The 23,843-nt window shown below is 47.9% G+C and overlaps 1 protein-coding gene across 1 annotated transcript in view; it reads left to right on the top strand.

The window, feature by feature from the left end:
* COPRS (coordinator of PRMT5 and differentiation stimulator) overlaps positions 1-17,435 on the top strand; it is a 136,822-nt gene extending 119,387 nt beyond the window's left edge. The window contains exon 5 of the mRNA XM_027691875.1: positions 17,343-17,435. The gene's annotated coding sequence lies outside the window, so the exon portion shown is untranslated. The remainder of the gene's footprint in view (positions 1-17,342) is intronic.
* Positions 17,436-23,843: the final 6,408 nt, after the last annotated feature.

Here is a 23,843-nt window from a genome sequence, read left to right as displayed (position 1 = left end):
TCCCCTTCCCTAGAGGGAACTCTTCGTGCTATATTTGCAAAAAATATGTGATTAGTGCCCAAATCATGAGTGAGAACTAAAAGCAACTGGAACACAGCCCTTTCTCAAGGACTGGATCAGGACTGGATCAAGCCCTAATTAAACACACCTAAGAAAGGCAAGACTGAGGTGCTTTTGCTCACACTAATGAAGCATCAACGTCCCTCCATTGCTTTGCTGTTCCATGGACTTCTACTTCATTGCCCCGGTACTGACAGCAAGTGAGTCTGACTCCCAGTCCTAAAGAGGAGTTTATTTAATGTCTTTTGGAATTTTGTTTGTGTGTTATGGAGCCCTCCCATCCCAGGGTGAGCTTTCCTCTCTGAGTGAACAGGTAGAGGTTGAGCGAGGCATCTCCCCTGAAGTGGGGCTGTCCCTGGGTGAAGGCTCTGAGGCATCTCCCCTGGAGTGGGGCTGTCCCTGGGTGAAGGCTCTGTCTCTGTGACTCTGCAACAGCCGTCAAGGCGCTTTTCACCAACACATTCCATCAATGCTGGAGACTTGTCACGCAGGGAGCAAACACCGAGGGAAGCGAAGGAAGCATTTACAATTTGCTGCCATGAAAGGAGACAAGATAAATCAATAGGAACTAAATTAGCACAGCCAGCGGCCCTCACACCTACTTTGGAGACTCTATTAAAATCCGTGGCCTAGAATTTGCAGGAGGGATTATGTGCGTGAAGGGTGAGTCAAGATTTTAGAGTGAGCTAATGCAAGTGACACCCACTTCTCAAACTGCCTCTGAAAACACTTACTGCCAGCGTGTGCTGCCAAAGACAAGAGTTCTAGTGAGTATTTGCTGGCTGTCATTGGCCTCAGATAAATCCGTTGGGAGGGGAATAGTGGAGGAGTCAATCAGAAGATAACACTGAGTAAAGCTCAGTTGCATAACACAACGAGAAGTCAAATTTAACCAAAGCTGAACATATGTCTGAGTACCGGGGGCACAGTCAGAAGTGTGATGGCTCAGTCAGAATCTAAAGAGAGTCATATTTGAGAACGACACACAGGAACAAGATCTGACAAATACCTCGTGTGATTGAGTTGGTTGTGTTGTTGTGCTGCTCTTGGGTGACCTTTTTAATTCAACTGAAATGATATCTGTCCTGGGCGTTTGCAGAACGTTGTAGATTGATGACAGCATCCCACTGATATGCTGAGGTACAAGAAGACTTGCTAAAAGCCAAGTTGAGGTAAATATTTCCCTGCAGAAATCTGTCTGTTGGTACAGTGAGTGCAGCATTTGCAGGAAGCATCCGAGTGTGTGTGTTCAGCTGATCCACTGCTCAGGGAACCTCAGGCACTGGGGTTGTTGTAGAAGCACAGAGCAGGCTCAGATCTCCAGGGTCACATGTGTGTTGTAGGGTTGATCCCCGTGTGTGTGACAAAAGCCCAGCAATAGCTACTCCCAACTTGGCTGCTGGATATCCCGGAACCCGAGACAAGCAGTTGCTTATCTCTGCTTCCCTTTGAAAATTCCGACTTTTCAGCAGATGCATGAAGTCCTCTACTTCTGCTGTGCACCGTTTGTATGAGAAAAAAAAAGAAGTATCCAGGAAAACCTGAACACATGGCAGCTCTGGGTAAAGAAAATACCATTGTCAGCACACTTAGTCCTGGCACCTTCAGCAGAATTCCCTTTTTTCCTGGTACTGACAGCAGCATTCTGGTGAAGCCCTCGGGGCTTTCAGGGGAGGAAGAGCTGGATCAGGGCTGGCTGCACAGCAGTGGATTTTTCAGCTCTGCCCTTTCCCAGAGCTTCCCAAGGAAGTCAGTACATGCAGGCACTGGCTCTGTGGAAAGGGTGGAGAGCTCAGTCGCTTACCCAGCGCCTGCCAGGGGAACTGCAGGGACAAACTAGTCTGGTCCTGCACCAGCTTGGCAGCTGTTTGCAGAGGAACACAAGCTTCCTGCAGGAGCAGAAAGGCACCACTCAGCAGCTACAAGACAACTTAAAGTTGTCAAAGCAGCTACAGAGCAGGGGGTTCTGCCAGACTTGGTGGGATTCTTCAGCTGCATTTACCTTTCTAAGTGTGTTGAGTCCCTCACCTGGGAGATGCTATAAAAACACAAGGCATTAAGAGCACAGAATATACAATAAAAAGCTAAACAATGCAAACCACATGCAATTTAAGTGGGAAGAGAATTCTGTGCATGCTCTCTGCAATTGCCTGGGCCCTAAGATGGAGTAAATTGCCGAGTAAAGGCTGTGGAATACGGATCATAAACTTGAATTTCACTGCAAAGCTGTCAGGGCAGTGATCTGACCAACATTATAAAATGTGAGAAGTGATTTTAGGAGCCTCTGTTTTGATGAGAGGGGTTTTGGAATTGCCTTTCAAAGGTCGGCTGCACAGCGTTTTCAGAGGATCAGGCGCCAGGATTGCTCTTCTCTTTTGTAAGCCCCCTGATGTTTCTTGTGTGCTGGCACTGCACCTCGCTGGGGGAGACTTTGTTTCACAATGGGATATTTGGGCACTGTGGTAATGGGAACTGGGAAAAACTCAGAAGGGCTTTCGTGCTGAATCACAGCTTATCTTCTCTGCACAGCACAAGGGAGGATTCCAGATCTTTTCTTCTGCTTCTTACCTTCAAGAGATTTATGGCAAACATCTTCCAAGAAGATCCCAGGGAAAGAAATGTCCATCCTCCCTGTATTTTCTGTCTTGCCTGCAACATCTGGGAGATAATTCACCTGTAGGTGGTTGGTCAGGCTGTGCTGTGGCAATGCCACCCAGATCCCTGGGCACCACCCCAGTCTGCTCTGTGCTGCCCATACAGAGCCGGATTTTGCAGAGCAAGAGCTAAACCCCAAAAGATAGGCTTGCAGAATTTCTGTAGTGGATTGCTGGTGGAAAAACTTGTCATTGCCCAGTGCTTGTGCCACGGGGCAGCTCTTGCAACCAGAATGTTCTGGAGTGCAGAGTCTCTCTGATCCATTTTGGGGGACCTTGGGACTGCATGGGAGGTACAGATGAGAAAGGCTGCTCAGGCAAAGCCTTTGTGGTTGTACTTAAAAATGATCATTAGATATATTTAATGGGGAACAGATTTTCCCTTCTCCCTGTGTGGTTTGGTGGGGTCGGGGGAGCCTGTGGTGCTGGCACTCTGCCTGGGGCGAGCGGAAAGGACCTCGCAGGGCTTCACTCAGGGCTCGGGGTCCTGCAGGTCTGACCTTCTCCCCACTCCAGCCACCTGTCCCTCACATCAGTGCCTGCTCATGGACCAGGCACTGCCCAAACAGAGGGGCTGATTTCCCATCCCAGCAGAAAAGTGCTTTTGGGAGGAGAGCCGGGAGGCACAGGGTGGCTGTTCCAGCCCCGTGGAGCACTGCAGAGGAGATCCTGGAGGGAATGGCCAGGTGAGGTGCTGGTGGAGGTGCTGCCATGGGAAGGGCTCAGGTGCCTGGCCCCGAGCCCAGCCTTGGGGAGCACAGGGCAGTTACCTGTGGGACCAGGAGAGGAGGGTGGCAGGAGCTCCACGAGCTGTGCTCAGCCTCCCCACGCACCTCTGGAGTGCTGGGCTGGACAAGGATTTGAATGTGTGTTTAAAGACTTGCCTGCAGTGCCCTTGCTGGGGGAAAGGTGTTCTGAGGAAAACCAGTCTCATGCCATGTTTCATCCAGGGCACAAGCCACCAAAAAGGGGAAGGGACTTCATTAGGGCTAGAAAACACTGATTTAGGAAATTTCAGATTCCCAGGGACAGCTGCAGAGCTTTCAAACGGCTCCAGGGTCGGCTTGCAGAAATTCAGACAGACACGAGGGGAGGAGGGAGGGTGAGGCAGATCCCGGGAGCTCCTGTCCCCTGTCCCCGGGGCTGCTCTGCCCGGGGAGGCGCGGGAGCTGCGGGGCCCGGCCGTGCCTGCGCTCGGGCCGTGGCTCAGCTCCAGCCCTCCGAGCTTCTCCTTGGCGCTCGGCGAGGTCACTCTGCGGCTCCCCTGCACCCCCACTCGTTATTAATGGCACACCTGGTGCCAAGAAGGATCTTTTCCATTCTTAATCTGTGATTAACAAGGTTGTTAAAGTCATTCTCAGCTCTGCTGAAACCAAGCAGAATTTTATGTGACATAGTGAAGTGGGTAAAGGCTCTGTTTGAAGTAGTCTTTAATCTTAGTTCTAGGATTAAATCATATGTAAACAGTCACATTTTATCAGCTTGGCTACAGAGTAATATATTTGTTAGTCTAATTTTAGCAACTTGCAGGTAATTCAATATTATTTGAAAGAGGTTATACAGGAGTGAGCAGGTCTAATTTTCCACCGGTAGAACAAGGAAAGGAGTCCTCAGGTCCTGCAGAAGGCCTTGCCTGTTATGGATAGCTCATGGATTTTAGAAAAGCTATTCCAAATGTGTGAAAAAGCAGCGTGACTGCATGTGGGGCTTTGCAGGACCAAGGCCTGCCATTGTGTTTTTTTGGCAGTGCTGTTTGACATTGCAGTACATTTTTGTAAGTGCTCGTGTTGCATCTATTTTTACTGCGTTGTGTAATTAGACTTTTAGGACAGAGCTATAACTATTGAACATCGTGAATCCCAGTGGAAGAGATAAGCTGTATTTTCCTTAGAACTAGAGGAGGATGTAACTGTGGTACCTCTGTGGCAATTTCATGGACATTCAAAGGTGGGGAGTGATCCTTGTGAACATAATTATTAGATTAGCCTTTACTGTAGGACTTGATTTTTCCTACTGGAAAAGTGTTTCTACACTGGGATTCTGAAAGATGTTCCCACGTGCAATCTGATGTGCAGGATGTGGAACTGTTTGCACGAAGGCATTTCAATATGATTTCTGAGTGAGCTTGGATATGGTTTTATTGCTGCCTGGTGCTAGCAGCTGAAACAGGTTACAGGAGAAAAGGGGCTGAAAGTTGATTGGCAGTGAGTGATTGCACCTAAAATTGAGCTCTGGCCAGGAATATTTGACAAATCGAGACTCTCCTCTCCTTACAGCACCTGGCATTTCCAGGTGATTTTGATGGGAGTAGGGGGCTCTCAAAGGCTCTATTTCCTATTCCTTTCCTATTAGACTTTGTAGGGTCTAACTGCAAAAGGCCTGTGCCTGCCTTAGCTCCCCTTTAAAAGGCCTTACTGTGTCAGGGGGGAATTTCACCCATAAGTGCCGAGCTTTTGTTTTCCTATTGGGAAATTCAGGCTGAGTAAATGCCAAAGAAAGCTTAAAATTTCCCCCTGCTTTTCTGCCCAGCCTCTTGCATGTTTGAGTATTGGTGTCCAGGTCAATATGAACTCACACTGGTAGATGAGATTCCCCTTTAAAGGATCAAAGCTGTATGGTGTAAAGCAGGAATGCCTTTATTTGGGTAAAATTGATCTAAAAATTACAGCAGTTGGTGGAGTTCCTGGCCATCCACATCCCAGTCCTTCACAGAGGCAATGCTTGCAGGAAACATTCCCGCTTTTTTTGCAGCTGATTGAAGATATCTCATTATCTGCCTGACTGGGATATCTGCATTTGGTGAGAATTTGAGTTTAAAACAGTTTAAGGAATACTCTGAACTCGTAACCTGCCAGGACTCTCACTGGGTTTGTGTGCTTGGGAAATCTGGATACCAGGGCAGGAAAGGCAAATATGAGAAGAATAATGCGACTCAATCGACTGTGAAATCCTTGTAGGAACAGGTGTAACTGTGATCATAAACATTTGTGAGATGTTTTACTACCAGCTTTAATCCCTGCAGAGGGGAGTATTTAGGAGTAGGAGAACGAATGTGGAAGTGACTTCAAAGGCTGAGTTCAAAGGTGAGGAACACGAACCTCGGGTCCGGCTGACAAGCAGCTGAGCACTGAGGGGGCTGTGGCTCTCTTTGGTCCATCATTCTGCTCCAGGGTGGTGCATCTGTGATTCCAAGAGTCCCTGGTGGGGATCCTTAGGGTGGTGGTCGCCCCAGCCACTGTCCTCCCCAGCATGACCCTGTGTTTTCCCACTAGTCCCCTTTCTTTAACAGGGTAACACAAACTGTATAATAAATCAAACAAAACCCAGGAGGGGAAGAACTGAAGAGCAGAATTTTGCAGCTGTGGCTGCACTGTCTGTGCTAGGGAAAGGGGTGCTGGGCTGGGGTGGCTCTTTGTGGAGGGGGCACTGAGAAAATAGAAGAAAAAGGTCATGTTTCCTCCTGCCTCATGGAGGGCACAAAGCTTTCCCTCAGTGAATGCACAGGAAATGTAAAAGCAGGCAAGGGGCTGAGAACTGCGTGAGGAGGTTTGGTAGGGGCTGAAGGTCCTTCCTGTGCTCAGGGCCAACATCAGGAGCAAAATGCCATTTGTGTTCCACGGGAGCTCAGGTTTGCACAGCTCCTTGCAAAGGCCTCTCTGCTGGGAGAATTCTTCCCACTGCCATTAAGGAAACACAACTCATTGGTGATTTCAGAGAGGGAAAACAAGAAGCCATAAAGACAAACATGTAGGAAGTGCTATCGAGTGATAAGGAAGCCATGAGGGTAAATCAAAGCCTGAGGAGGAAGGATATGAAGGGGCACACAAGTATAAATCTTTCTGAACCGATGGAGGAGCTGGTGGGGCCTTTAGAGGGATGTGAATGGAGAGTCAGTGGTTGGGGTTGCTGAGGAGCTGAATGAATTCCTTGACTTGATAAGCAAGGGAGAGCAGCTAAAGGTCACATAGTCTATGGAGAACAGGGAAACACAGTGGTTTTCTATGTGGGGAGACAGAGAAGGCATATTATTTAAAAGTTTCATGTGTGTAACCCAAGCAGACAGTTGGGAAATTAAAACTATTAAAATTGACAAGTCACCAATTTTAGATTAACTGCAACCTACAATTCCTGGACTTGGTTTCTGGCCTTGGTGTTTGAGAGGTCCCTGGGAGAGCAGTGGTGTCTGAGGAAGGAGACACAGAAAGCATTGTCTCTTTATTTAAGAAAAAAAAAAAGAAATCAAGCAAGTTGTAGAGAAAATAAAGTAGATATTACTAAAGGGCAAGCAGCAGGCAATGCTGGAGAGCCATTCGGTAGCCAGTGGAGTGGCCCTCAGTACCCAGTGGTCACATTTCTGATATCTGTACTTTAAAAAGGCCGAATGAGCATTAAAGTAGCACCAGCTACCACAAAGGTCTGGGTTTGGAGACAAAGGTCTGGGTTTGGAGAGAGCTGTGAGGTGCTGTTGCAGTACTGACTGAGCAATGCAGTGCCTGGGGCTGCACAGGTTCCCTCAGAGCAGCCTGCACACCAACATCTTCCCAATTCCCCAATTCCATAGAAAACAGCAAACACATTCCAGTCCTAATGTCATGAATTTTAAGACTTTAAGAGTTAAAGATTTTAGAGTTTAAGTGCCAATAATCTACTGTGTTTTACATCCACTCTGTGCTACTTGTCACCAGCAGGAGCAGTGGCAGACAACAAGCTTGGTCAAACTGGTGCTTCCAGCTGCCCTGATCCCTTGGGATAACGCTCCTGCCACACTGAGACATGGGATGTGGCAGGATGGAGCTCTGTGCTCAGGTGTCTTCATCCTGGTCAGAACTATTGCACCATGGACTTGATTGGATGGTGGGTCTGAGCCTGACAGACCCTCTTTCTCCCACATGCAGTGGGATCCCATCCTGTAGATGCTGTGCTGACAGCACAGGACCCTTGTCAGGTTATTTTAGCTAAGCCACTGTTTCCCAACCTTATTTTTAATTTATGGAGCTCTAAACCTTTGGCACTGCAGGTTTGAACCTTTTTACAGCAAACCCAAGCCCATTTACTCTCTCTTTGCTCATGTAAATTCTTAGAAGCTTTTCCCAGACCTATAGAAAGAGTCTGTGTGCCCAAAGGGACCACTGGTTAATGAAGCGATTGCTGCTCAGAGCCTTTGATTTTCATAAGCTGTGTGAAGATGGAGAGAAGCAAAGGGAGAAGGATGCAGTACCACAAGCTCTTCTCACCTTCAAGAAACCAGGAATACTCTCTCTTTAGAGGGGAATTTCAATAGAGTTCCTAAGACTCATGTCCCACTAAAGAGCAGAGGCACAAGGCTCCTCTTGTGAGGTGTCAAGTTACCCAGGAGACAGACTGAGCAACTGAGAAATGTTGCAAGTTTTTGGAAAAGAGATTTATATATAAATGTGTTACGGGAAAAAACATCTCTGGTAATACACATGGTAATTCTTCTGTCTGACTTTGTTTGCTATCTTTCTTTCTTTATTGTTTTCAAAGATTTAAAGGAATTTAATTAAAAAGGCAGTTTAACTACCCTCTTCTTTCCAGATAACAAACACTAAAATAAAATGAAGTGAAATACTGGAGAGCCTGCTTTATACCCCTTTTAAAACTGAACACAAAAGCCAAATGAGATCATCGGGTTTATCGGGCAAGCTGTTTCCAAGAAAGATGAGGAAGCTCTCCTGCCACTGCACAGGGAACAGCTGAACTTTCACCTCAGAAGTCATGGTCAGTTCTCATCATCCGTCCTTGGGGAGGATAAATCCAAAGTGGAACTCAGAAGGGGATGGGGACAATGGGTGATGCTCACAAGGAGTGACCAGAGGAGTGTGGGTCGTTCGGCGCAGGAGAGCTGGAGCGAGGCCGCTGCTTTCTGTAGGTGCCGCAGAAGGAAGGATGTTGTAGAAATAAAAGGAAATCTTTGGTTGACAAAATGATTATGAACTGCCGTGCCCCACACAAGATTGGAATGAGGAGGTGCTCCCGGGTCTCCCGGGGCGGGAGCAGGGAGCACAGCCCGGTGTCAGATGTCTGTCTGAGCCTCTGACCAGCGAGAAGGTCTCCATCTAAATCAACAAGAGCTCTCCAGACTTCGAACCATGGCAGGAGGGTATTTTTAGAAGCCAATCAATCAGTGGTGACTGTTCAAGTTCAGACAAGTCAAACACAGCCTGCAAAGTTACACAGAAGCACTGTGTGTCCTGGAAGGGTTGGTGAGCCTGCTTATCCAACAAGCTGTGCCAAATCCATGAGCTACCAGAGCTGAGTTCTTTTTAGAGAGATAGCTATAAGAAGTGTAAACAGATTGTGGATTGTAAAACACACGCTTTTTTAATTGAAGCAATAAATTGCAATTTGGGCTTCCAGGGAAACCTTCTTTCAAGGTGCTAAAATTGTTTTCCAAACCTGAACACAGCTCTCAGTTGAGGGTTTTTCATCTTGGCCTTTTTTGCAGGTGAGGAAATTGAGACACAGAAGCATTTAGGGGCTACCAGGGTCCCACAGAATCTCTGAAGAATCCAGCTTGTCTCCAGGCATGTGCTGCACTGCAGCAGGGCTGGAAGAAGAAAACAAACACCTGTGCCCTGGCATTCCCCTTCACACTCTGCTCAGCTGAAACAGCACTGATGGGGTTAGGTCAGCCTTGGGCTCCGACTGCCAGAGGCAAGAGGGTGACATTTTGGGGGTTCTGCTACAAGGCAACAGCATCTGAAGCCCTTGTAGATCCTTCTTCAAAGAACAGGAGCTGGAGTTCACTAACACTGAGCACAAGGAAGAGGTGATCCTTGCAGGATGCTCAGGATGCTATTCTAGTGTGTGTGGATGAAATAAAATAGTAATAATGAATCATCGCCATGAAAAATGCCAGCAAAGCCTGGACTCAGGCTGAACCTCTAAAACGAGACTCCAACAAGTCAGTACCCAGATTAGAAAATGCTGATGTTCTGATTTTCAAAATCTCAGTTTATTTAGCTTGAAGATGGGCCTGGTGTTTTCTGTTGTCACTGATCATGGAGAAAGGAACCTGTGGCTCTTCTGTGCTGCTTCTTGTCCTTCCCTCCATCACTGCAGAGCTCCTCACTGGAGGCTTTACACAGCTGTACAAAATGTAGTGTACGATCTGATTCTCAGATTGGGCTGAACTCATGTGTTCAGTGCCAGCTGGAGTTTTGCTGATGCATCAGAAATATATTTTTAGGAAGGTTTCTCTATAATTATTACATTATAGCTACTGCTGGGTAGCTCAGAGTATAGTAAACAATTGCCACACTTGTTACTCTAACAAGTCATGAATACAGACAAACATTCCTCCCTGTGAGGTCTGCTGTTAAATAATAACTGGTCGTTTCATGGTGTAGGGGGAGTGAATGCCCTCAAAGGGACGTGCTGACATTGCCCAAGCCAGTGATCCAGTTCCTGTCATTTACATCCCTTTCTCCAAGCTGCCTCCACTCGGGAACAATGGATGTGCTGAGGGACAGCGCTCGCCCTGCTGCACCTCCTCGTGTGCCTGGATCCTCCTGCTGTTTCCTCCAGTGCCCATTTTGCAGTGGCACTCGGGCACCCTCCTCACCTGGAATTTGGGCCTCAAGGTGATGGGCAGGTGAGTGAGGAAAACTGTGAATGTGACAACTGTGCAGGGCCCAGCTCCAGCAGGATTGGCAGAAGTTCAGGCACACTGAGGTTGTTAAGGAACATTTTCATGAGCAGCAGGTCTAATGAGCAGCATTCACCCGTGTGGCGTCTCCTCTGTCTGGTGTGCAGGGAGCCTTTTCCTCAGGGAATACTAATGGTGTCTGTACCCTCATCTATCACCTCCAGAGCACCTCTGGGAGCTCCAGAGCTCTGAGAGATCCTCTCCTCTGTCACGTTGAAATTGTCTGACACATTCAAGAACTACTCACGCACACACAAACACACACAGAGTGATCACACGTAAAGCTTTGTTTCCTTAGGAATTCCAGGCTTTAGAACAGTCACCTCACCCTTTGCCCAAACAGAATGTGCAGTTGTGGTTTTCATGGTGCGCAAGAAATGTGAGGATGCAGCTGTGCCTCAGATCAGTTAATAAAATGGGCAGATTAAAGATCCCAGGGCCTCAGGAGTCCTGTAGCAAGGCAAAACAGAAACCAAGAAATCTGACTGAGCTGCAAGAGCTGGGCTAGAGCAGCGAGCACCAGCCTGGGGAGGTGACAGACCTGTCATCTCTGACGTCTCTCAGTCCCTCCCTGTGGTGTTGGTGGGATCTGACCTTTATTATATGGTCAAAAGAAAATGATGGAAAAACATGACAAGTGTAAGAACTCAGTCTGGAAGGGGCTCAGCAGGGATGTGTAGGGGCTGTTTGCAGCATTTCAAAGTCTTTCTAGAGCCACTTGCTGGAGGGAAAGAGGAGACGACATCTTCCATGTTGCTGCAGGCAGCAACTCTTGGTTGATGCCACTAAAAGCACGGCCAGGCTGCATGTGGTGGGCAAAGACAGTCAGAACTGTGCTTTAACTGTTGTCTGACTGACATGGGGAGCGATCTCTAGGGATGTCATCCCTAGTTTTGGTCCCCAGCAGAGCTGGCAGTGAGGCAGAGCCGCTGCAGAGCCCAGGGGCTGTGCAGTGCCAGCTGGGCTGCTGTGGCACACCAGGGGCTGGGCTGAGACTAACCTGAGACTAAACCCTGAGGAGAGGTGCTGGTGTGAAACAGGCGTTGAGGTTTGCAAAGGACTGCAGAGGTGGAGGAGATGGAGCCATGAACAAGCAGTGGAAGAGCTGAAACGCATCAAATGAGCCACAGCAGCATATGGAGGTGTGCTGTCAGGTGAATTAGGATTGGAAGATGATCAGTTAATGTCAGCATCTGTGACAATCCAGTCAGTGTTGGCAGCCTGGGAGGCTGACTCAAGTCCCAGCTGCTGCCACTGGAGTGGTGACATCTCCATTGCCAGTGTTTGCTCCCTGTGCATCACTCTCTGTGCCTGCTGCGATCCAGGGGGTTGGGGACAGATGACACATGATCTGCAAACCTGGAGAGGGAAAACACAGTGGGACACAGAGTTCTCTTTAATGATAGTTTGTATAGATGGGAGAGAGATATGAAGCTGAAGACAAACACTTGTTGCCTCTGGGGAGGTTTCACTGAAGCAAAACTGACAGGAGCTTTGGTTTTGGGAGCTCAGTACTCCTGAATTGTCACCTTGCACCAGAGTGAGATATCTGCCCCCACTTCTGCCCTCAGCAGCCACCCTGGCACTGGGGAAGGAGCCAACCTTGGACACAGATCTGACACTTCCCTGACATATGGTGACCACTGGGCCCTCCACCCCTTCAAACACTCTCCATATTCATGGAGAAGAGGATGATTGAAGGAGGGATGGCAGTCTCCATACTCAGCCCCCTGGCTTTTTTTGGTTTGCATTGCAAACTCCATGTTGTTTTAATGTAGTTCCTTGTATTTAATGCGTTTTTATTGCTTTCTCTAATAACACTGACTGAGCACTAAGAGCCAAATTAAACAAGCCATGCCAATAAGCCAAACATTTCACTCCAACCAGCAAAGAGGATGCCTCTTACCCCTACTCAAGCTTAGACATGTGAATGAAGGACCTCACTGCTCATCGGGGAGAACAAAGCAGAAGCTGCTGTGGTGCAGGGCAGAGCTGGGCAGGGCTGGGCAGTGTCCCTGGAGCAGGTCTGAGGCTGCCCTGGGCTCCCTTCCCACACGTGCTGCTGTTATCACCCTGGGGCTCGGGGTGGAAGTCGGACAAGGTAAAGGCTGGTTGTTCTCAAGGTCGTAACGTGGCATCTTGGTCTCATGGGCTTTATCAAGCTGGGTCTTGTTTTCCTGTGGCTGTAAGCACCTCTAAACCCCTCTGACTTCAGTGGGAGCTGAAGTTCATGTTCTGCATTGCTGAAAGCCTTTCCATGCAATTAAAAGACAACCCCAGACCTCCTCCCCTGGTGCTGATCAGTGGTGTGGTGTTGACGTAAGTGTGCTGGAGTTTCACTTACACCAGCTGGGTAGCTGGCATTTTCATCGGACTTTTTTTATAATTCCCTCTGTCTTTTGCACAATATTCCTGAAGGTTTTTTTCTCTGTTTGCTCTTCCCCAACAAGCCCCAGCCTTCATCTCTGTCCTCTTAGCGCTGCTTCCTGTTGTTCTCTGTGATCTCCCTTGTTCCATCTTTCTTCTCTTCTCTGGTTTCCTCCCTTTCATTTTAGCCCTTTTTTGTTCACACTGGCTCAGCCCATCCTCCCCAGGGGGAAGCATATCTCTTTCATTCCCCTGTCTCTGTTTCCCTCCCAGCCCCACAGCTGTTCCCTCTCTTTCCCATTCCTTCAGGCCCCTCTCCTGCTCACAGCACCATCCACTGCCTTCTCTTTTTCCTCTCCCTGTCCAGCCCCTTTCCTCCATCACTGGAGGTCAACAACAGAAAACAGAAAATGAACCAGGAGGGGGATGTTACAGCCAAGAATGATTTTGCCTGCGAGATGCCAAGTATTGTCTCACCAGGGTTAGTCCAGGCTGCTTTCATCTGGCTGGGCAAGCTGAACCCACCAGGCTCGAGCACTGACACAGCTTATGGTGTTTCAGGCCACACAATCTGTCATTACACCTGAGAAATTCCAGCTTGAAAGCCCAAAGCTCTGCAGTGGGGATGAGGTGGAATGTACACTTCATTTCCAACTTCCTTCCCCTCCCTCCCTCCCACCATGTGCTGCACTTTCCCAGCTAAGCACCAGCATCTGTAGCCGCTGCTGTCTGTGCTTTGGCCCATGTAATTGTGTGTTCTCTAGTTCTGCTCAGTCACAAGTAATCACGGAGCTGCAATCTCAGCTGGGACAGAAAATGATCTAACAAGTTGACTCGTGTGTGATTACAGAAGATACATTCTGCCACGAATTTGTTCTGCCACCGTTTTGTGCTCCTAAGTGGAAGGCCCTGGGGGAGCGGACGAACACGAGAGGGGGAGGCTGGTCTGTAGCACAGGTCTGTCTGTTGGCCTGGGGGAATTAAACACAGCTTACGGTGCAAAGGGCTTCTCACTCTACAGGGAGTCGGGCTGCACTGTGTTATCTGCCTCAGAAACCATCTGACTTGCCTCAGGCATCTCTTTATGGTTGTAGGGAATTATCGAATCTGGAGAGGGAACCTGATCTGTCAGCAGGTGAGCGAAAACCGAATGCACCCACGGCCACCCGTGTGCAGGCAGAAGGACTGAGACCCCAGAGCTGCAGTTTCACTCCCTCCCCGGCTGTGACTGCATCTCCTGCCCCTTCCCTCTCTCCCTGTAATCCCTGACTCAGGCTTTGCCTTCTGCAGCAACAAAGAAAATGTCATCAAAACCCTCCTTACACTGCTGCAGCGGGAGGCTGCGATAGCCACAGTCACGGCTGGGGAATGAGCGGAGCAGTGCCGACTGTCTGTGCCATTATTGTTCTCTGCTGCAAGCTGGAAGCAACTGAGAGAACTCACAGTCCTTCTGGAATGATCCCCCCAGGACCTGGGCAAACCTTCAGCGTTGTGGGGTGTGCACAATAGTTGGGCCTGGCAGTTTGATACGTGGAGATGCCGACAGAATCACCTGGATCCAGGGTCAATATCCAGCCCTTCCCAATGATTACTCAGCAGTGATCGACATCCCGACTGTTTGAAAAAACAAGTAAAGAAATGAAGGAAGGGAATATGTGAACTTGCAGGGCCAATGCAGGGTGTGCTGAAAGGGAAAACAATGCGGTGATTGTCCCCCAGTCAGACCCTCCTGGGACGTTAAACAACTCCTTAGAGGGCTCCCCCTTGTCAGGGTTTGGGACAATCAGAGGGTGTTTTCTCTGGGAGCAGAGATCTGCTCTCACAGGTTCCCTCTCTCCAGCCCTAATTCAGAGCAGTCTGGTACCTCAGCGTGTTGCAGATGCCACAGGTGATGACTTTGAGATGCCCACCAGCGTTTTCAGGGGTGAGTACACACAGAATTGAGATGAAAAAAACCTCAAAGATCACTGTGAGCTGGTGTTACCCCTTCCTAATGGAGGTGATGGAATTAAAAAGTTAAGTTATGCCATGCAAACTGTCCATCTCTGAACACACCATAATGTCCCTCTGCCGAGCTCTGTGGCCCATGAAAATGCCCACTCTGCTCACAGTATTTGTTTCAGCTTTTGATAAATCATCTGTTACAGCCTGTTGAACATTTTAAAGCATTTCTTGCTAATGGATTTTTACAATGTGGTTTAAGGAATGTTGTTATTAATAAATGTAACTGCAGTGAATAGTAATTTGATAAAGATGAAAGAGGCATTTATAGATTCCACTTCCCTTTCAGCTGTTGCTAGGAATTTTCACTCCTTCAGAATATATTGAGTTTAATCTTGATTTCTTTTTGTTAAAACTAGGCTATTATATTCTGAGTCTATAAAGAGAATATGAGTGGAGTTGGACCAGTTGTGAAGTCTCCTGTGGTGGTGAAAACCCAGTTCTTCTCAGCACATCAGAGAGGTTTCCTTGCTGTGAGAGGAAGCCAGACTGGCCCAGGTGTCCCATACAGCACTAGTGGAAAAGTGGAAAGGCAGTTTGGCACTGGGGGAGGGGTTTTGTGAAAGATGATTAATCAATCTTAATATTGATGGAAACATGAAAAGGAAATAATTTGTCCATGCTCGATAGCCAATTTTTGCTAATGGGCTGCTCTCCACTACACTTTCATTGCAATGACTGAAGTGCTTCGTTGTGTATAAATTAATTAGGGACTTGCATCCCAGCACTGAACAGTGAGTGATTGGCTCCAGTGAAACAGGAAATGTGGAATGTCTAAAGGCTGGTATCTGCCACAAAAATGGCTCTGTAAACACTTGTGGCACACAATAATAAGAAGCACTGTGAGTTATGTTGGGAGTGCATCATAAAATTATCATAGGGCTAAACAAGGGCAATTGTGAGGAGGAATGTTAGCAGAAAAAATGGGAAATATTTTCTGAGAAGAGAGCTTTGCTTTATTAGCAGAGTCTGATGTCTTGAGCACAGGAGACAGGTATTAATCACGGGAAAGGATTTGTTTGCAAAATTAGCAGAAAGCTGGTTCTCTTGACAAACGAGAAGAAAATTTATTTCCTTTTTCTGGATTGAACATCCAGTTAAAGATCTGTCACATCCACATGCAGAACCAGAAAGGAGCAAAGGCAGCATGAAGCTGGAGAGGGCTGAGACAAGGATTCTGCTCCTGCGATGTGACATTGTACAGCTCCTTCTGTGTTCTGTGGCTCTTCCACAGCTCCCACCCTCTGTGTGTTTTCTTTGTTAGCTCTTTTCAAGAGCAGAGAATTTCTCATCCCCTGTGTTAGTGCTGCGTGTAACTGCTCCAGATGCTATGGTGATATCATCAGACTAATAGCTCGTCTGCCACCCAGCTCATTCCCTCCACTCATCCTTTTGCCAGGCTGCACAGCCTTGTGAATAGGCAGCTAAGAGATCGCTCTATAAAGCACTAATATGGATCTGCCTCTTATAAATCAGGGGCAAATTCAATGAAATTCAGCAGAAATAAAATGGATACTTGTTATAGAGGAACCAGGACGTTCTGTACAAAATACACAAACAGTGCTTACAATAAAGTTTATAATTCAAGACAAGAAAATGGTGTGAGATCTCGGCTATGTCTTGCACTAGAATTCTCTCTGGGGATGACTGCTTCACATTATAATAGTTCTGTTTTTCTGGACTACTTTCCTTGCAGAGCAGGCTATAAATAATCATTATTGGTATTGCAAGGAGGCAGTGGGTTCCTGAACAACCATGACTGAATTCTTAATTTGTCAGTTACTGATACAATGCATCTGTTTTTCTAATTATTTTAATGATGTTTTATATGCAAAGGAAAGAATACAAAATTACTTAGGGCGTGGGGTTGGGTTTTTTTTTTCTAAATTCCCAGAGTAATTGGAGGACAGCTGGACAGCCTACCTGTGGCTGCCTGTGTGCTTGTAAATCCTGGGTCTGGATGGTGACATTGAGGGGTGTTCCGTGTGTAGGGTTGAGCACTGTCAGCCCTTTGCCCCCAGCTACTCTGCAGACAATACCAATATGTTACCAACATCCCATGGGGCACATCTTATTACTGGAGGAGGATTCTCAGCAATGAAAATGCAGTTTTATCCTTCTCAAAGTGCCCCTTGCCAAAGTCAGCCAGGCATCCAGAAGCACCGAGTGATGCGTTGTTAATATTCCGCTAACTCGCTCAGCATGAGGCAGACACAGGCTTTCCTGGGATTTCAGCTTCCATCATGTCCAGGAGTTGCTGCCTCCATTTCCTTGGGCCCAGCCATGCCTTCATGGACATCCAGGGCCTGACGGCTCCAATTTCACTGAATTCAGTGGACCTACAAGATCAGGGATTGCTGCAGGAGGGGGATGAGTCAGGCCTGTGGCAGAGTCCCCCCGGTTTCAGTGGGCAGGGCTGTGGTCCCTGTCCTGTAGGTCTCAAGAGCAGGGTGCTCTCATGACTCTGTTCTCAGGGGCCCAGCTCAGTCAGTCCTATAGGAGGGAGCACAGCTCCCTGACCTGGGGTGCTGGATGGTGATGGGTGGCCCGAAACATAGTTGTGGCCAAACTGAGCTTATTTCCTCTTGCAGATCCAGCCCAAAGAGCTCCTGATGCAGTCCTGCTCCTCCTCTGCCTCTCCCCAAAGGAATGCAGGTCTTGACCACACACACTGCCCGTACAGGACCTCTGCCTTGAACTTCATGCCTCAGGCTTCAGCTTTGTGAGCCCTTAGACAGCCCTTGTGCAGCTGCCTCGGGCCACACATAGCCACAGGTCTCTGCTGGAGCTGAGGGGCACAGAGCTGGCACGGGCTGTGGGAACACCCCTGCTCTGCAGAGTCAAACAGGTGAGCACAACCCACTGAGCACTGTGGCTCAGCACTGGCCTTGAGCAGGACGTGTGTGTGCAGCTGGCCTGGTCTCAGGAGGCAGAGGTGACCTGCAGCCCCTCCTCAGCTCCCACACACAGCACCAACAGCCTTGCCCTGCAGTGCTGGGAGGGCTGTGCTCACTGTGGGACAGGCACAGATGGCTGTTTCTGATTTGGTGTCCCTGATAGGTGATGTGCTAAAGTCTGGGATTGCCACAGTCAAACCCACCACAAACTGAGAACACCACTGTGGAACATCGGTGTCCCCCTGCCCTGAGCGATCCTAGCTGGAAAGGCTTTCCAGGACAAATGGAAATGTGGCCCCTGGACTTGTTATTACTATTACTAAAAAGCCTCAGGCATCCAGGCTCTGGCCTGTTTGGCCAGTTTTTCTGTGCTTCTGAGGATGTTCTGCTCCTTTTCACTCGAAAGCAAAAGCAGCTTTGTGCCCAACAGGCAATAGAGTTTTCTCCTGTTCTTTGTTGGGCTCCTCCACTGCCTTCCCCTGCAAAGGGGGAGCAAAGGGTTGGTGCAGCCTGTGGGTTTAACTGGACACCACCCCTTTAATGTGGAGTTGTGTTTTTCTCTCAAGGCCAAAAATAAATGCTACTGAAGGACTAAACAGACGTGAAAAGAAGGCTTGGACACTTGGAAGACAAGACTGCTTTGTGTTTCCCAAAGCAAAGAGCCTGTTCACAAGGAGGTTACTTTTTTAGACAAACACGAGTCCTGTGACCCTGCCAAGGTCAGTAGGTGCCCAGCAGAGCAATGGGCAGTCAAAGCAGACATGGTCTGGGAGAGGGGCATATTTTTCTTCAACTGCAGAGTATTTTCAAGTATATTCATGGAAAGGAGAGAAATTTGCTTTTCTTTGTCATTTCATCTCTTTCTACAGGGCTTGAACATGCACCAGTTTGCCAGTGGAAGAGCTTCCATCTGTGCAGGATGGCAGCATGGCCTCAGTGCTGTGGTGGTGTCACTGGCGCTGTTTCGGGAAGCGAGGGCTGTGCTGCTGCTGTCCTGCAGCTCAGAAAACAGGTGAAACAAGGACGTGTCCATGGGCAGAAGTGAGTCTCAAGGGAGCAGGGAAAGTCAGTGGGTGGGTGACTGATTGCTGAGCTTCAAATCCCACTCTGAGTACAGATAACCTACCTGACAGTGATTTTTAAAGGTGCTCAGGTGATAAGTACGTTTTTGTGAAGTGTTCTGAGGGCTTGGCTCCTCTTTTCTAACACTGGCCTGTACGGCCAGTCTCAGCTAAGCCCGTCCTAAGCGTGTCTGGGACAGGTCAATCCACAGCCTGGATTGTGCTTTGCTTTCTTCAAGAAACTAGACAAAATTCAAAGCAAATAGCTTGGCACAGGCACCTGGCATTCAGGTGAGCAAGGTTTGACTGCTGTAGTGATCTCAGTGGGGTTAGGAAGCTTTGTACTTCACCTCTGTGCACTTAACTCATACAGCAGAGTATCTTCTGAAGTGTTATCTTTAGGCTCTTTAAGTCTCAGTTGTCCTTAAATGAAAATCTAGTTAATCCTGAGAAGGGTTACAGTGCCTCACACACACAAGAAAGGCAAGTGGAGTTCTTTCAGTCCCTAAAGTGCTGAGCTCTGAGTCATCCAGAGCCTCTGAAGACCCTGGTTAAGAAAGAGGAGCTTTTAAAGGTACCTCATTAGGGCTGAATCTCCAGCACTGTCTGTAGTCACACACCAAACATTCATCTCAAAAAGGACAAACGTTGAGAAATTAAGGGAACTAATGAGTGAAACCAACGGCACTGAAGAGCTGAGGAGTTGAATGTGATGGAAACTGGATTCCAAAACTCGTTGGAACATGCAGGAGGACAAACCCTGAAGGGAAACACTCCGAAACCAGTGGGATAAATAAGCAGCCCCAAACACACGCGGAGTCAGCCGAGAGCAGGCAAGGGCTGGGCAGAAGGTGTGGGCAGCAATGGGCTGTTCAGTTCACGTGCAGCCAGGGACGAGACCAGACATCTGGAGGGGAGCACTGCAGGGGAGGACCCCCTGCCTCGCTCCTTGCTGGAGCCCATCACCCTCCCACAGGTGACTGAACTGACTGAACTGCTCGTGTAGCAGGTCCCGAAGAGCCGCTGTGCTGGGGATGTGCTCAGCCCTGCAGTTCCCCACCTGCTTTAGGAACTGCTCTGTCATCTTTGCCACGAGGGTGGCACTGGAGCAGAGCGGTGGGGCGAGACTGGAGGCACTGTTTGCCTCAGTCATCCCATTTTAATTTGCTGAGGTCAGAAAATGTAGGGGTAGAATGAGAAATGTCAGTAGTGAAGCTGTGAATCAGACTTTGAAGAGGAAATGAAACAGATGGCAGAAGGTTTCAGCTTGATAAATACAGAAGAGGAAAAGAGGAGAAATGTGGTCGTTATGTAGTGAGAATGGGGTTGAGATTAGACCAGGCTACATATGGTCCAAAATGAACTAAAACTACTTTGCCTGCATTTTCAGTAGAGATGATCATATTGAACAGTGGGGCAAAGATGGGGTTTCTAGTAGGCACATACTAAAGGGAATGAAAATTATCACATGTAAGACGGAAGGAAAAGCTTAAAGAATTCCATGTGCTCAGATCAAGGTGCACTGGCAGATTTCCACCCCAGGATTTGGAAAGAACTGGCACATTAAAGGAGCTCAGCTTAACCTCATATTTCTCTTTGATGACTGATTTTTTTTTCCTAGACAAATGAAATACAGGTGATTTTACTCTATCCAGACTTGAGTCAAGAATCTGATATTACACCACATGGGAAATTACTAGTTGAAGTTGAGAAGATGGGGATTAGTGTGGATGGCAGATGCAGAACTGCTGGGGTAAAGGACAGGGAGCTCTGTGGGAAGGAGAAAGGCAGGACAGAGGCAGTTAGAAAGTGGAATTCCTCAAGGGTCAGTCTTGAGCAGGTCTTACTTGTTCTGTTAATGACTCTGGCACAGCTGTAGGAATGTCAAAAAGAAATTTGCTGACGACACAGGCTTTGCTGATCCAGAGAGGGATCAGAACATCAACTGAATGACAGAACTTGAGATAGATTAGACAAAGCATAAAGACCTGCAGTTAAAAATTAATAACTAGAATATCACGTTACTCACTTGAGAATGACAAAAGCAGGGTGGTGGAAAAAAAAACATACAGAGAATTACTTGCTCTGAGGGATAACTGTGAGCCACCGATCTGATATGGAAAGGCAAACACAGTCCTAGAAGATACAGGTTCACTCATGTTCAAGGAAGATTAGCAGGTACAGAAAAGGGCATTGAGGATGATCAGAGGGTTTAGAACAAGAGGAGACTAGAAGAGCTTCATTTGTTTAGCTTCTCAAAACAAAGACTAGAGCAGATAGGATTGTTTTCAGTAAATACATCTGATAGGTAAAGATCAGAGGAAAAAGAGAATTGTTTAAACCAAATTACGATGCTGGCACAAGAACAAATGATATTAAGGCTGAAAATTTAAAATGAAGTGTTGGAATAGCCTGCCAAAAAGCATGATGTGATGTAATTGGTTGTGATAGTGGGAGACTGCATCAGTAATCCAGAGCCCTGTGTTCCTAGAAACGTGCAGCAGACAGGATTTTGGCAAAGTGGGCACTGGCCCCTAACAAGGAGGAGGAGCCCTGCACTGCCTGTGCAGGCAGGGAAAACGTAACTGGCCAGTCATCAGCTCTGGAAACAGGGGGAAAAAAAAGGAGGCTTTTATTTCAACAGCTAAAGTGAGGTCCTTCCTTCCTTCTCCCCTATGGGAACTGGCAAACTCAGCTCTTTAATGGTACGAGCTCATCTCAGCCTTGCCTATAAATAGATAAATGAGATTCCTCCTGTCCCAGTGAGTAATTCTGACATCCTCCCGCTGCCTCGCAGAGAGCTGAGTCACAGGCACTCTGCACTCCAGTCCCTGCATTACTTACATGGTCTCAAAGGAAATTTTAACACATCCAGTGAATCATCAGGGATTGGATCATGTTTAAAGTTATTCCATTGGCATTTCCCTTCTATTGTAGCAAGTCTGCCAACACCTAAAACTTTAGCTAATCTGGACTCAAAATGCATTGAGGAAATAACATGTTGACATACACAGCTACTAATAAAAATAATGAAAAAGGTCCTTTTAAATTTGCATTAGTAAACAGGTGATCCTTAGTGGATTCCTCTCGTGCTTTGGACCTGCTAATTTGGTCAGACTCTTCCTTGTTTTGTTGCTGCTTATTTAAAGGAACTCGAAGTTTGAAATGTTTAATATTCAGTCGTTAGGCCCCTAATTTAATCTCCTGCAGGTCTCCTGCCAAAATATTATTTGCACTGAGGTGAAGCTTGCAGCCCCATGCTCGTTCTCTCACAGAGACACACACATTCCTGCTCTTACCCATGGTAAAAATAAAATGTCTGCAAAGCAGAGACCAAACCAGAGCAGAGACCAAACCAGAGCAGGGTTAAGTACAGAATGAGGGGCTCCAGCCTGATCAGCATCTCATGACAGGGCATTTCCACTTGTCACCTTGCCTTGTCCCAGGTGGCACAGTGTGGCCTCATCAGCTTAGAAGCAACACAGCATTTGAAATCAGAGCATGTCTCTCTCAGAAAACATCTGGAAGAGTGGAAAATTGTCCAGCAGAATTTGGGGGCTGTGAAACAAATACAGAAATATTTCTCTCTGTTGGTTTCCTGGCTTGCCTTTGATATCTTCAAACTGGCTGGGACATTTCACTCATTATTACCAGACTCTCGGTTTCAGCGAGCGAGAAATGCTAACATTTGCTGCTTTGCTGCTGGGTTTGGTGTTCTTAGGCCTAAAACCTGGTTTGTTCTTTTGATACCCCTAGGAAATCTGTGTCTTAAATAACATTTTTCTAGTACCTTTTCATCAAGTAGTTCCCCGCCTGTGCATAGATTGTTAACAAGCGTTTGTTCAACACATTCCAGCGTGAGCTGCAGTCGCTCCATGAGATACTTCTGCTGTGAGGCTTGTTGGGTTATTTATCAGCCCAGCACAGCCTTCACTGCCAGTTTGCTGCCAGCTGTTAACTATACAATAGCATTGGGAACAAAATCAGTTCTGCCTCTGCCAGCGGAATTGGACATAATTCAGCTACCTGTTGACAAATGATGATTTGTTTAACAGCATAAACTATAATATTTTTGTAGCTGACAGTTTTCACCCTCCTCTGCAGCTGGAAAAACCTGAGGAATTCCCAGAAGCTCCTCGTTTGTGTCATTTTCAAGTTGTTCTTACAGCAATGCCTTGTATTGTTGTCTCTGTGCAGGAAAAGAGACCCTTAATGTGCAAACCAGTGGCGTCAGCACTGGGCTGGAACTGGGCATTCCTTGGTGCCACTCGGGGCTCCTTCCTGCAGCAGCAAATCCCACTGGACACTTTGGCCACGGGGATGCTCCAGGACAAGCCAGAGGCCTGAAAACAAGCCAGCATTTCCATGAAGCATTAATCCCCCTGTGCAGGGCCAGGGGTGGGAACGGGGCAGGGGTGCACTCTCTCCCAGCACACACATGGTTCCTATCTAAGCTGTGTTTCAGCTGGATCTTTCCCACTAACGCATCCTCCTTTAACACCTTGGACTCATTTACTGCGGGGTGTTTAGCAGCACAAATCAATTAAGTGCTGCAGAAACCCACTGAGACAGACAGAGTTTCCTATCTCTGGTTCAGCTGGGGAGGGAGGCACGCAAAGGTTAAGCCTGTGCTTTTTGCCACACAGGGAGAGAGGGTGGAGTGTGGAGCAGCCCCCAGCTCACCTTCTGTGTGGGGTTCAGCCCTTCCCAGAACCCTCAGAGCCCGCTCACAGCTGCTCCTGGAGCTCTGAGGGCCCTGGGGAGCATCCCCTCTGGCATCAAATAATCAGGGAGCTGGATAGTGCCAGCCCTGCTGCCATACCCCACTGGGACTGGCTGGGAGGGATTGCTAAATGGGGCTGAGCTGGTCCTGAGCTGCCCAGCTGTGTCCTGTAATGGGGACAGGATAGAGTCAGGGTCTCCCCCTCACCTCCATGTGTCCCACAGGATTCTCCATCAGGAGAAAGCCACTACTCAGTGGTTTAGCTGCCACTGCCCAGAGGGACGTGCCGGGATTTAGGAAGCAGCAGAGTCACAAAATGTGAACAAGAACAGAGAAAAAATGAGTGGCTTTAAAATAATCATTTGGTTGGTCTTGTTCCAACTGCAGCACCAGCCCAGCATGCCAGGGAAA

This window comes from Neopelma chrysocephalum, unplaced genomic scaffold (genome assembly GCF_003984885.1).
Source record: "Neopelma chrysocephalum unplaced genomic scaffold, ASM398488v2 Primary Assembly neopelma1_84, whole genome shotgun sequence".
Lineage (NCBI taxonomy): Eukaryota > Metazoa > Chordata > Aves > Passeriformes > Pipridae > Neopelma > Neopelma chrysocephalum.
Note: the sequence above shows the minus strand (reverse complement) of the source record. Positions and strands in the feature narration are given on the sequence as shown.